Consider the following 14,015-nt stretch of genomic DNA (forward strand, 5'->3'; position numbering starts at 1 on the left):
ATTCTACAGAGACTGTTTTCAAAGATGTTTGTGAATCAATAATTCATGGTACTTCATGGAAAGAAGTAAATTGCCATGTTCATAACAGGTTGTTTGACCATCTTCGCAAGTTGTACATACTGCAGATGGATGGAACAGGTCACAAATTCAGAGGATGCCATGATCAACATCATTAGGGTCATCACTTTTAGGTGATTGATCAAATGTATTGGTACATCTTCTGGACAAGGTGGAGAGTGAGGGAGCTCTACCCTCATCTACTATCTATTTAAGTCAAAATTTTGTGGTCCAAAAGCTTTCAAGTGGAGAGGATTGATCCAGGAGGATCTTGTTAGTCCATCATGAGTGGAGTCTTCAGTGGTTCAAAGTCGAAGTGATCTTCAAATGATCATGGTCGATGAGATATTGAACTTTATCAACTTCGCTAGTATTCGTCATCAACATTCAGTGTATGGTGTCTTCAGCTTCGATAATGATGTTTATGGTTCAGGTTGTCCAGTGTTGATTTTCATTTCCGCCGATGTTGTAAATGGTTGATGTGGTCTTCATGGTTGTTATGGTATTGGTATTCTTCAAGTTCTTCTGACATGGTGATGGTTTTGGTTTTACAAAATTGTAATGGTTCTAATTATTAAACCCTAAGCTAAGGGGAAGTGACATGATGTATGGACCTATTCTAAATGTTAAGTCCTAAACCCTAGAAACTAGGTCTAAAGATCTAATACCTAACACCTAAGCATCTAACCATACCCTCAGACCTTTGTAAAAGTTACAACACATTAACCTATACCTAGAACCTACACCATACATTAAAAATGCATTAAACCTAATTCCTAACTCTAAATCCATGGTACAAACCTAATACAACTCCTAATTACTTAAAACTAAGCCTAAAACCCACTTTCGGCATTGTAAAAACAATATAAAATACACCACAATCCCTAACTGCAGGAGTTAATTGCAGGGGGACCACGACAATGGGGTATGTGAGCGGTTGAGGAATAAGCCGTCGGGGTTTACAACTGGTAACCTGACCACGCGGAGAATCCACCATAACCTCGGCATGTGAATGGTGCCGCTCAACTTAACCATCATCGTCGAACCGCGTCGGAACTGCGCAGGAGGGAAGACAGTTAGTCTAACCGCGACAATAGTTGTCACATGCAGGATTGGAAAACTGTGCTGATAACCAGAACCGTCGGGCCTAACCTACAACCGAGTCCATTGGTAGTTTGACTGTGACCTATTCACATGGAAAATTAATGTCTTCACGCAGTTAAGCTGACTGCTAGCGGATTATGACAAACCTAAAGTTTATTTTGGGTTTTTTATTTGTTTTATGCAGTTTATTATTGCAACCACCATGTAAGCTTATCCCTAGGTGTCATTCAATGACAAGACCGAAGGATATGAACCCTAAATTCAGCCTATTCACTCCTAAACTCAACATGAAGGAGTTAGAGTGTATCTGGAAGGCTATAAAGCCAAAATGGTGCTTTGAAGAAAGGGAAGAGTGGTTTTAGAGTTTTGTATGCAGATTTTGGAGGTTATAGGCAATTTTGTTTTCAGTGTAACAGGAGCATCGAGAGTCAGAATTGGGAACCGTGATAGGCGTTGGAAAGATAATTTAGAGAGATTTCTTGTGACAGTGACCAGAAGTGCCCGTGTGCATAATCAGTGTGGTTAAATTGCTATGTAAACGATCCCCTTATATTCAATCCTAATAAAGCGGACGCCCATCTTGAAAGCAGACCCAGATACATAGTCCATCTGGGACGAACTCTGTAATCAATATTGTTGTCTGGTATCGTTGTGTTTTTGCTGATTTTCACTTCTTTTTACATCTTTCTTATGTTTCTGATCTGCCATAAAGTCTTTCCATTTCAATCGATTCTCATAGTTAAATCACTTTAAGTTAATATTCGGTTCATTGTTGGCATTAATCAATTCTACTTTAGTTTAACATATGATCATTTCAGATCACCCAAAACTGTCAAGGCACTTAAGCCCGAGCTGATGGTTATGTCAGGTCCTCACTCTCTTGGGGTTAGTCTCACTTCCAATCATGAAACTGTTCAATCACCCAAGGATCCTCATCACTCATATGGATGCATTGAAGATCCAGCTCACACACAGATCACACTTCCTCCACTTGAACTGCACAATCCCATTGCTCATGCATTGGAGGAGTCTTACATTGCAAGCACTTTGCGCAATACAAGTTATCTTTGTTTCTTTTGTTTTTTTGCATGTCACAATCAAGAGTGTGCTTATGCTTCAAAGTTGCATGTAGTGTCACACAACACCATGATAAGTCCACGGACTGTTCGTCATGCACATGAACTCACTTATGTCCTGTGGGCACTTTGAAACATGAAGTGTGGTTGTCTTCATTGTTATATCTTTCTTATTTTTTGGTCCGCACAATTGGGTTACTCGCGGACCAAGCCTTCACCAACATGGGTCTACCAATGCGTAGGTGGCTGCATTGGAAGCATCACTTCATGTGATCAGGCCCATGCACCGTTAGTGTAGGAGTAGGAATTGTGTTTGCTTTCAATTGTTTGCTTGCATGCTTGTTTGCTTACATGCTTTGTTTTCTTGTTTGCTTACTTCCTTGTTTGTTTACTTGCTTCGCTTTCATTTTTTCTTCTGCCCTTGCTTTGCTTTGTTGATTGTTATTTCAATTGCTTATTTCATTGATAGGTTAGTTTTGCATGAAACCATGCATGAATCTTGAAGCAAGCTGGGTAAAGTACAAGAGGGCTTGTACAACTATCATTACTTGGTTATCTGTCATCTTGACTCTGTATGATGATATTTTTATTTTTAGTCCATGATACGTCGAAGGAAAATACGTACTATTCGAAGTGAACCTTGGTGAAAACACAACGCTTGCACGCTAAGTAGTGTCACCTTCCCTAGTCGATTGTTTTTTTTGGGTTAACCCTTGTCGGCTCAGTCAAGTAGAGTAAGGGGAGGGGGAAAGCCTTAACAAGCATGTCAGAGGTACAATAAAATACTTCTCTACTGGAACAACCTCTTCTTCTCTCAATAAGTCAGGATCCATCTTCTGCCTTTGAAATGAATAAGTGCTATGCACAGTGAAAATGAAAAAATGAAAAGTCAAAAATTCAAAATGAAAAATTAATAAGCCGAAAGAAGAGAAAGCTTCTTGCACAGGGAGGTGATGTAAGTAACTCCAGCTGGGTACTGACCAGGCTCGCTGGTAGCAGAGCCATGATTGTGTTCCTATGTGACTCTACCAGGGTACTATCCAGGCCTGCTAGTAGTGGAGCAACACTAAAGATGCAACTAAGACTCTGACGAATATACTGCTTGTGCACCTATATACCCCTCAACCCCAATCTAAAAAACTGTGTTTCCTTGGCTTGGAATGTGTGTCAATCGACCAAGAGTCTGGCAGATTCTACATCTTACAATCAAGCTAGTGTGAAGCCAAGATGAGCTGAGAGCTGAACAATACTTCTGGAGGTGTTAGACTTGTTTTTCATGAATAAGGTCCATTCAGAGAGATGGAGTTCTACCAGTGTGTTTCCAAGTGTTATAGCAGCTACAACCACCCTCTAGAATTTTTCCTTAGTCTGTTTTGGAGCCTCCCAACCAACCTTGCAAAACAATTTGTCTTGCTACGTCAAGTACTCAAGATTCAAGTGTTTTCCTCGCACAAAGGCAGCCCGTCGATCACAGTTGATCCATTCCCCTCGAAGGCTACTCACCCCGACTTGGTCCAGCTGCAGGCTGAGCAACTTCCTCTTGAAAATTACACATTTATGGAGGGAAACCAACCTTCCCTCCAGAAATTGCACAATCCTCTCTGACAGCCTGCTGGGATCTAGGATTGCGCAATCCTGCCAGCCAACCCTCCCAGCAAGATTTTCGCAAATTTTCCCAGCAACAGGCTATTCAGCCCAAGATTTGTGCAAATTTGGGAAGAAGTCAGCTACACTACCTAGAAATTATGCAAACCCCTTGGGCAGTCAACCCAGCTCACAATCAGGAATGCAAATTTTTCTTAAGTAGTTGAGCAACTGCATGCATGAGTAGTCCGATTGATCAGTTTGACCTGGGACCGAGGAAACTTGACTTGCATGCATGCATGACTTGCTCTTCCTGGAATAGCAAGAGACAACATTCAAAAGACATCCCATGATTTAGGGAGCTATTTTTAGCAACTGAGGGTTACATGCAAAGTTGTTTTAGAAATTTCCCTCCAAGTGTCGCTTTTTCCTAGATTTGTGGCATGCACGTCATGAGACCAAACTTATTTATTTGATGCGTCAGAGCTCATTCATTCACATCAATCTTCAAGCTCTAACATCCCACATCACATCCAAGACTCTTCAATACATACGGCTCAAATATTCACGGGTAAGTGGCCTCAACTTGTCTTTTTCATCATTTCTGTCGCTTTTTGTGTATTTGCTTGTGTGAATGTTATTTGCTTGATTTCTTTGAATGCTTGTTGTCGTTTACATGTATTCTAGCTTTTCCTAGCTTTGTTTTAGTTTTCCTTACTATCTCACTACTGTCGCATGCATGAAACTGTTTTGCATGGATGTTTGCCAACCAACAAATTACCTCACTCACATGCATGTTGATCTATTTGTTGAATCTTTCATTCATGTTTTGGGTGCACTGTTAATCAATTCTACTATCACTTAGTGTTGTCATGCATTCACTGTCTTACTTTGTTTCAGTTGCCCGTCGGCGAGTCGGGCCAAACTTGGCCCGAGCTCTGCCTTCACCAAGGCTGCATTGTGCAATATAGGGAAGGAAGGCTCACCTTCCTCTCCAGATTTGTGCATTATTGCCCAGTACTGGCCTCCAATACTATTTTGCGTATTTCTGGAGGACAGTGGCTGCTTGGCCCAAGAAATTGCACAAATATGTCCTTGGGCCAGTAGTCCTTCCCAGCTGGAATTGCGCATTGCGCAATCCCAACAGCTAGTTGCCTGATTGGATTGTGCATTTCATAGATCCAACAACCAATTTTGCCTCCCAGACAGCCCAGACTGCCTTTTGCGCAGTTTTGGCAGCTAGTCACTTAGCCTCCCAATGAAATTTTCGCAATCTTGCTCATCATTTTCCCAGGTATATGTTGTGTCTTTCCCCAGATTTGCTTTATTTTCACTAAAATATTTCTTGCCATGCATGTTTCTTGTTTCCAGATCTTTCAGGTGTTCATATGTCTCAATGGCTTCCAAGAAAATAGGATCTCAGGACATTGATGGTATTGGAGCTGGAGCAATAGTTGAGCAGGTGTCTTCTAGTTTGCCAATCTACGAAGATACAAAGCTATATCTAGACAAGACATCAAACTAAAGTGGCAAGAGGTGAATGAAACATTCGTAGGTACTTTTGGGGAAGACCTCGAAGATTTTCAAGTGTATGTAAAAATTCATAAGTCCGGTTTGTACCGGTTTGCACGCAGATACTTCGTGTTCCCATGCATGGACATGATTCACTGGATCGTCTCTCACACTAACCCCAAGATGATGACCTTGAACAGTGCCAGTGGGGAAAATCTTACAACTTTCTAGGCACAAGATTACAATGAGATGTATCAGATGATCGAGGCTGTAGCTGTCATGACTCCTCCATTCAACTTTCCTAATAGTAGAGCTCACTCAAGAGACATTATGAAGGATTGGGTAAAGGAGCCAGCTCGTTTCAGGATGACACCCAATCAGATCTATAAGGAAAAGATATTGAGGAAGGCATACCAATACTTGCTCATATTTGCATGTCGACTGAGTGGTTAAGTAAGCACTGAGACCTTCCCTTAGATTTCGGTGATTGCGCTGGACCAACTAGCTAGAGAAGGAAGAACATGTAACTGGTCCGGTATACTGGCTCATCAACAAAAGGAGAAAGTCACGGAGGCTCGACAATCACTCAAAGGAATGCATGCAGAGATTTACATGTCCACCTACATTCTAGATGCAGTCTATGCCCGACATGAGTTCACGGGCTTGGAATGGCATGGTCACCGAAAGAGACTGTTGTGAGCACATATTTCAAGTTATTGTCCAAATGCAGCTTTAGAGGAGTGATCATATGGCTGTCCGAACATTTTGTCACCCCAGTGTACAAGTTGATATTTGAACAAGATCCACCCTGCATGTCAGAGGAAGCGATGAAGGCATTGTTAGGCATTGCAGATTGGTATGCCTCACCGTCCGACACGTTCATCCGAGTGTTCAACACGTAGAAGCCTCTGCATGTTCTGCCAAAGTTTGCCTTGGACATGCTTGTCATGCAGGAAGTAGCGTATCACATCTCGGCAGGATTGACAGCTAGACTGTACTGGAAGAAGAAGACACCTTGGCCCACTCTTCCGTTGTGGATTGGGTTATATGAGATCCGAAGTATCAAGCAAGTGTATGTCAAAGCAGAACAGATGAAGAAGTACCCATTCAACCTCCGAAGCTTCAACTTGTATGACCCACATTGCATTGTGAAGGATCACTGCACAAGAGTTCAATTCAACTGGATCCATGGGGCATGTCATTGGGCCAAGGAGGACTCATGGAGGTATTGCTACAATTCCTCCAGACCCAATTAACAATCTGGCTTCGTTGTATAGTGGTTAGCGCAACAACATGAAGCAGCCTCACAGAAAGCACCGACAGTAGCAACAACAACAGAGGCAACAAAGCCAAGCATTCCTGTGCATGACAAAGGGAAGAGGAAGATTTTCGATCGCATGGAGGAGGAGAAAATCTGCAAGTTTTGAGCAGATCCACTTGTAGAAAAAGCAGATAAGGCTATTCAAGCAAAAAGGCAGCAACACGACAAGTGCAACGTGCGAAGGCAAAGGGATAAGAAGAGAATGAAATGAGCAGAGAAGGAGTTTCATGAGCTGAGGGAGCAACTTCGGAAAGAACACGAGCTCTGCCAACAAGAGAATGAAGTGTAGTAACAATAGAACTAGCAGGGGGCACATCTTGTGTAGATAGACGAAGTAGCGCCCATACAGGTAGTTGATTCATCTGAATAGTTGGCATCAGGTGACATAGTAAACCCTCGCAGGGGAAATACTTTACTAATGAGATAAAACATGCTCGTGAATAGTTGGATGCAGACATGGATCAATAGGAGTTGGAACAGGACACTGACCTCATGCCTCACCACAGAGAGGTCGACTCACCCGCTTCAATGCATCCAGATGGTGAGAAAGTCTCGAAAGACAAAGGAGGCACTGAGATCCTTAGTGGTCAGCTAGAAGAAGAGGTGCACAACATCTCCTTTGATGAATCTCACCACAGAGTTGTGTAGTCTCACAGAGTACCGACTCAAGAGGACCAAACATTCCCTGTGCAAGTTGAAGAAAAAGTGATTGTGACTGATGTGCACAAGCATCTAGCTACTTGGCCAATGTAACTAGAGTGTATGCCAAAGGCACTAGCTCAAGTGTTCGTTTCCTCATAGCTGAGAATGAGAGAATGGCGAAGGAACTACAGGTGGCCAAGTAGGGAGGAGACTTGGTGACAATGTCCGCCTAACCTAAACTTAAGAAGGAAATACTAGATGAAGTATTATCCTTGGACACAGTTATGCGAGAATTGTACTTCAAGTTTGGTACTGTGCACGAAGCAGTCATTCATCTCCACGGATGGAAGCATCGATGTGTGAGAAGAGCGCACCTCTTGAAGAACATACATGATGCTGTTGATAACATGCAAGCATGGACGATGAAGTACAAGGGAGCCCCACTTCACTTTCCAAAGATGATGAGGGCCAATGCGGTCGAGCTACAAGCACGTATCCAGAGTCAGATCTAGAACTATGAGAACCTACCACAACTTATCACTAGCATACAGGCTTCCCATGCACGAGTATTCAAGATCATGGAGGTTGTGGTGCACACACATGAGATTCCATCACTTGGGACTCTCACCCAGGCGAAGACCAAGAAGCAGGTCCAACAGGAGCTTGATTCATACTTTTACGAGTTGATTAGCATAGCCACCAGCCCTGACTTGCTTATTAGTGAAGAAATCATGCACAAGTTTGTTGCTGGTCCAGCTACATTGAGGAAAATGATGCGCATGATTTCAGATGAGTTGGACAAAGGAGCTCGAGAAGTGTACCGAGATGCCATGGAGGCAAGGTTAAGGTTTCAGATGGATGTCACAGTGGAACACACAGATACTATCAAAGACTACTAATCTTGGCATCAATATGTTACTGTTGATCAACATGAGAATGTCGAGTAGTTGGAATTCTATAGTTTTCTAAGTTAGAATTATGTCTAGTTTGGCTTGTTCAAGCCGTTGTTCAAATGGGTACATGTGCATTGTAATGTTGAGTCATGTCAAGTGTAAGTTAAGTGTCAAGAGTGAATGTAACATTCATAGAGTAGGTGAAGAGTCATGAGGGTAGTTGAATGGTCACAAAGGGGAATTTCAAGGGTCACCCCACCCTTTTCTATAAATAGTCCCTCATAACTCATTGTATAGGCTTTTGGTCATCCAAGCTTCTGATAAGACTATCTTGGATAAAGCTTGGACAGTGTTGTAACGCGCCTTGGCTTCTCCACTGCACGAACCTAGTTCATCTCTTTGGAGGAGCATGTAGATGTGGCTGTAACGTTCCACTATTGGGCTAGCAGGATTACATGGATGTATTGTATGATTGTGACTTACACTTCTTTATATAATAAGAGCCAACACATTTTCATGCATACATTGTTATTGTAGTTTGACTATTTCGGTTGCCTTAATAACATATGTTGTTTAACTTATGTACTTGTGTATGAACTAATTTGTATGCAATTATATCGAATCTTGTTGTTAATGTGTTGTATATGTTTTTAATGCTGTCACGTCCGTGTCGATTGCTTTGCCGGACACCAAACAGATCTTTCACATGAACCTTGCTGTAACAACTGTTGTACTTTTCTCGGACTAATCCGTGAGTGTTATACGTGTTATCTTACCTTGTATGACATGACTACCACATTCGATTGGTGTGCTTCGAAAGAAGCTATGCATATCCTTTTGTGTTGTGTGTTCTTAGCCAAGTTGGGATTGATCCCTTTCAACCTAGAACTCACCTTCACCTTCTTCTCCCTTTGAAATGTTAGAACCTATCGTACACCTTCTTTGACTCACTGCATTAGTCACACCCTTGCTATTAACAAGGTTATATTACTTTCCTTTGTGTGACATTACGGTCAAGGCATTACCTTACGTCCCACTGCTGGGACTCATACACCAACCGGTCTGAGGTCTAATTGGGACTTCTTACTGGGGACATCCCCTTGACATGTTGGCAGTTCCAACACTGTCAACACATTGATCTTTATGCTTCAAATTGTTCAAATTTGGGTGAACTTACTCATTCTCTTGATCTCTCACTGTACCCTATATCTTCGCTGAACAGTTGATATATAATAGAAGAATATTTTGGTTGGGTTTTCCCCTTGTGGGGTTTTGCGCTGGTCATTGGAACTAAATTCCCTGTGTCTCATTATGTTCTTGTCTATCTTCTATTGTGCATTTGGTTTATGTTCTATCTGCAATTGCTTAACTGATATTGCAACATAAATAAGTTTTGTAATAAGTAATTGTTACAACATAAAACATCAACATTTCAACATGGTACCATATATTTGTTGAAGACAAGCCCAATAAGATAAGAGATATCACTCCTTTGAAGAGATATTACTTGCTGCTGAAATTTATTTGACTTGATCAAGATGTCTTTTTCTTACTTCAATAATGAAGAGAAGTTGAATGATGCTTCAAATTTTGGTCAATTGAAGGAAAAATTGGACATTACTCTTGAAGAACATGATGTGCCGGAATATGTAGAAGGCGAGGTAGAAGAACCACTATAAAATTCAAATGCTGTTGTCATGGATAGATACAAGAAGAAAGAAGTCAAGGCTAACAATATTGTCTTTGATTCTAATGGAGATTATCTCATCACCTATGTCTCCGAGTTGAATAAATCTAAGGAAATGTATTCCAAGCTAATTAGAATGTATCAAGTAAACAACTTGAGTCAAATCCTTGATTTGAAGAATCAACTCAAGGATATTAAGATGAATAGAGGAGAGACCATTCAAGCATACTTGATGAGGATATCTAAAATCAAGGATTAACTATCAACTACTGGTGAAATTGTATCTAATAAAGAGATAATGCTGATTACACTTGGAATTCTTTCTCCAACTTGGGAAAATTTTATTACTACCATTAGAAACAATGATAAGTGTCACACGTTTGATGAGCTCATGGGAAGGTGCAGTCAAGAAGATGTAAAAATTATTGCCAAAGGGGGAATTCCAAAACATGAAGATGGAGAACCTACTTCCTTTGTTGTCCAAGATAAGAAGCGGAAAGGAGAAAGAGGTCATCATTTTTCAAGAAATCCTACTCCTAGATCCAAAATTTCATATAAATGGAACAAGGACTTATCAAAAGTTCAATGCTACAATTTCCATAAGCATGACCACTATGCCCATGATTTTCCAGAAAATAAAAGTCCACCAAGATACAACCACAAAAATAATAGCAACAGCTTCAAATCTGATTATAGAAGAAGAAGAGAAGCTACTGCTATTTGTAAAAAAAGTTACCGTTCTTCCAATATTTCAAGGAACCCGAGGTATGATAGTAATGCGATTGAAACACAATCATAATACTTTCTCATTTGTTCTCTTTCTAGTTCCTCTCCTTTAGATTCTTGTTATAGTTGGTTGGTTGATAGTGTTGCTTCAAGAAACTTTAATGGTCATAAAGAAGTTCCCTCAAATCTAGTTAAGAGGGAGAAAAATATGAAAATTAAACTTGGATATAATTCTACATATCCTATAAAGGGATATGGTTTGGTTTCTTTTAATTTGGATCAAGGTAAAACTATATCTCTTCAAGAATTTGTGTATGTACCTGGTTTGAAAAAGAATCTTGTATTTATATTTGCCTTAGAAGGAAAAGGAATGAAAGTTGCTTTCACAAATGGAAATTTTCTCACTTGGCCAATGAGATCTAGCATAAGAGATGCCTTCACTTTGGGATTTAGATTTGAAGATATTTATAAAATCAATGGAAGACCAATCCATGCATTGATTCATGGTCGTAATCATCAATGCAAACTGTGGCACCAAAGGTTCGCTCATCTACACTATAAAGATTTTCCTCATGTGAGAAATATGGTTTCGGAATGCTCGAGATTAGAGTGGATCATGATGGAGTTTGCCAAGGTTTTGCAAGTGGAAAGCATGTAAAGGGACCATTTTCTTCAAGTAAAAGCAAGACCAATTAGATACTTCACCTTATACATTCTAATTTATGTGGACCTATACCTATAAATTATCTTGGTGGCTACTTGTATTATATTAGCTTTATGTATGATTTTTCTTGCAAGACATAGATTTTATTTTTAAAAATAAGGTCAAGTATTTGTCATGTTCAAAAATTTAAAGGATATGGTAGCAAAGAAAACTAGAAAGTAGATCAGAATATTCATGTCTGATAATGGAGAACAGTTCACTTCAAATGATCTCAATGACTTCTACAAAGAAAAAATCTATCATGGAAGAAGTCAAATCTATGTTGCATGATCAAAATCTACCAAAGTTTCTATGGAGAGAAGCTGCTAACATTGTTGTCTATATTGAAAATAGATCTCCACATTGAGCCTTAAACAACAAGACTCCTAAAGAAGTATTCACTGGTGAAAAGCCCAAGGTTGGGAAGTTAAGGATCTTTGGATGCCCTATCTAATTTCATGTGCCAAAGGAAAAGAGGACCAAGATGAAAGCTTAAGCTGAGAAAGGTATGTTTGTTGGTTCTTCTGAAAATTATAAAACTTACAGAATATACATACCTCGTTACAAAACTATAGAGTTTAGCAGCGATGTAACATTTTATGAAGATATAGCTCTTAGAAAATCCATAAAACTCACCCTCCTACTAATGTTGAAAGACAATATGATGCCTTGGATACACAAGAAGATCCTGAGCTTCAGCATGATATTGCTGATGAACCCATGGATCCCATGTACCCCTTGGATCCTCCTATGTGATCCTCCTACTAGAAAAATACCATTATGGCTTCATGAGACTTTACAGAATGCTGATAGACATGCTACCCCAGAGGAACCTTCAAAGAAATCAAGAAACCATGCTGGTTCCTGGGATACATTGCAGCCATAAGAAACATTATAGAGGCTGAACCATGCACTTATGAAGAAGCAAAAAAATATTGAGTATGGAAAGATGCTATGGCCGAAGAATATGAGTCCATACATAATGATGTATGGGAAGTAGTTCCAAGACCTAAAGGGAAGTATGTTGTGATTTCTAAATGGTTTTAAAAATTTAAACATAGTGCAGATGGAAGCATTGAAAAATATAAATCTATATTTGTGGCTAGAGGTTTCTATCAGAAAGAGGGAGTAGACTATGATGAAATTTTTTCATCTGTCGCCCAATATACTACCATCCAATCTATTTTTTCTCTAGCTGCTATCTAGGGATGGAAACTTCATCAAATGGATGTGAAAATTGTTTTCTACATGGTTTTTTCAAGGAATAAGTATTTGTGGAGAAACCACAAGGATTTGAAGAACATGACATGAAAACTCATGTGTGTAGATTGAATAAATCTCTATATGGATTGAGACAAGCCTCAAGAGCTTGGTATGCCCGCATTGCTAACTTCTTGATGAAGCTTAGTTTTACCTGAAGCAATGCTGATCCAAATATATACTTCAAACTAATCCAAGGTATGCCTTTGATTTTGGTATTATATCTTGATGACTTATTCTTTACAGGTGGAGGACATATTATCCTCTATTGTAAGAGGGATTTAGCTTCTGATTTTGAAATGAAAGCATTTGATGCACTAATTTTTGAGCCTAGAGGTATGACAAATATTCGGTGAGGTTTTACATTCTCAAGGAAAATATGTTATCAAGATATTGGAAATATTTGGTATGATAGAATGTAAGTCCATGAATAAACCAATGGAAATTAATTTCAAGAAGTTATGTGGTGAAGTTGCAGGACCTTATTTGGAATATCCTTCTAAGTATTGACAACTAATTGGGGCACTAATGTTCTTACTGAACACTCGTCCAAAAATATGTTTTGTAGTCATTACTCTAAGCCAATATATGATTGATCCATCACATGCACACTGGATTGTTGCAAAGCTTGTGCCGATATACTTGCATGGGACAATTGATCTTGGATTGAGATATACTACCGGAGATGTGAGGATACATGGATAGTTTGATGCTGATTGGGCTGGTAACTTTGCTGACAGAAAGGGCACATGTGGATGCTGCTTCAGTTTGGGATCTGCCATGATATCTCAGATGAACATAAAATAGAATTCTATATCCTTTAACATGGATGAATTTGAGTACATTATTTCTAGCATGGCTAGCTGTGAGGCAGTATGGCCGAGGAAGAGATTTGGAGAGCTATTTGAGCATGTACTAGATACGACATTAATATACTATGATAATAAGAGTGGGATTCAACTTGCAGAAAATCCTGTGTTCATGACAAGTCCAGGCACATTGAGATTATATATCACTATATCCAGGATAAAGTGCAGAGAGGAGCAATGACACTCTATCATATCGCAATTCATGATCAGATAGCTGACATACTTACAAAGCCTTTTTTGAAAGGGAATTTCTTGGTATTCATAGCGTAGCTTGGACTAATGGATGTGACCCTTACTAGAGGGGGTAGTCATGGATGATCAAGAACACTGAGCTATGTTCTTTCCTCTTGTCTAAGCTCATGGTTAGGAATGGAGCCAAGATAGCTCCCGGGGTTAAGGGAAATCTTGATTGTAGGTTGTGTGTGATCCTTGGCATGTGTTCAAAAGTGGTAATCCCCCTTACCATGAAGTATAGGACTTACCAAGAGTATATCCTAGTATGCATCCTACCCACAAGATTGGCTTGTTGAGATTTCCACCCATCTGGCCAATGGGTGTGGTGAATCTTGGTTGTGCACAAT

The sequence above is a fragment of the Pinus tabuliformis genome, chromosome 6, assembly GCF_031772625.1.
Source record: "Pinus tabuliformis cultivar Carrire ecotype Pingquan chromosome 6, CPIR1, whole genome shotgun sequence".
NCBI classification, from domain to species: Eukaryota; Viridiplantae; Streptophyta; class Pinopsida; order Pinales; family Pinaceae; genus Pinus; species Pinus tabuliformis.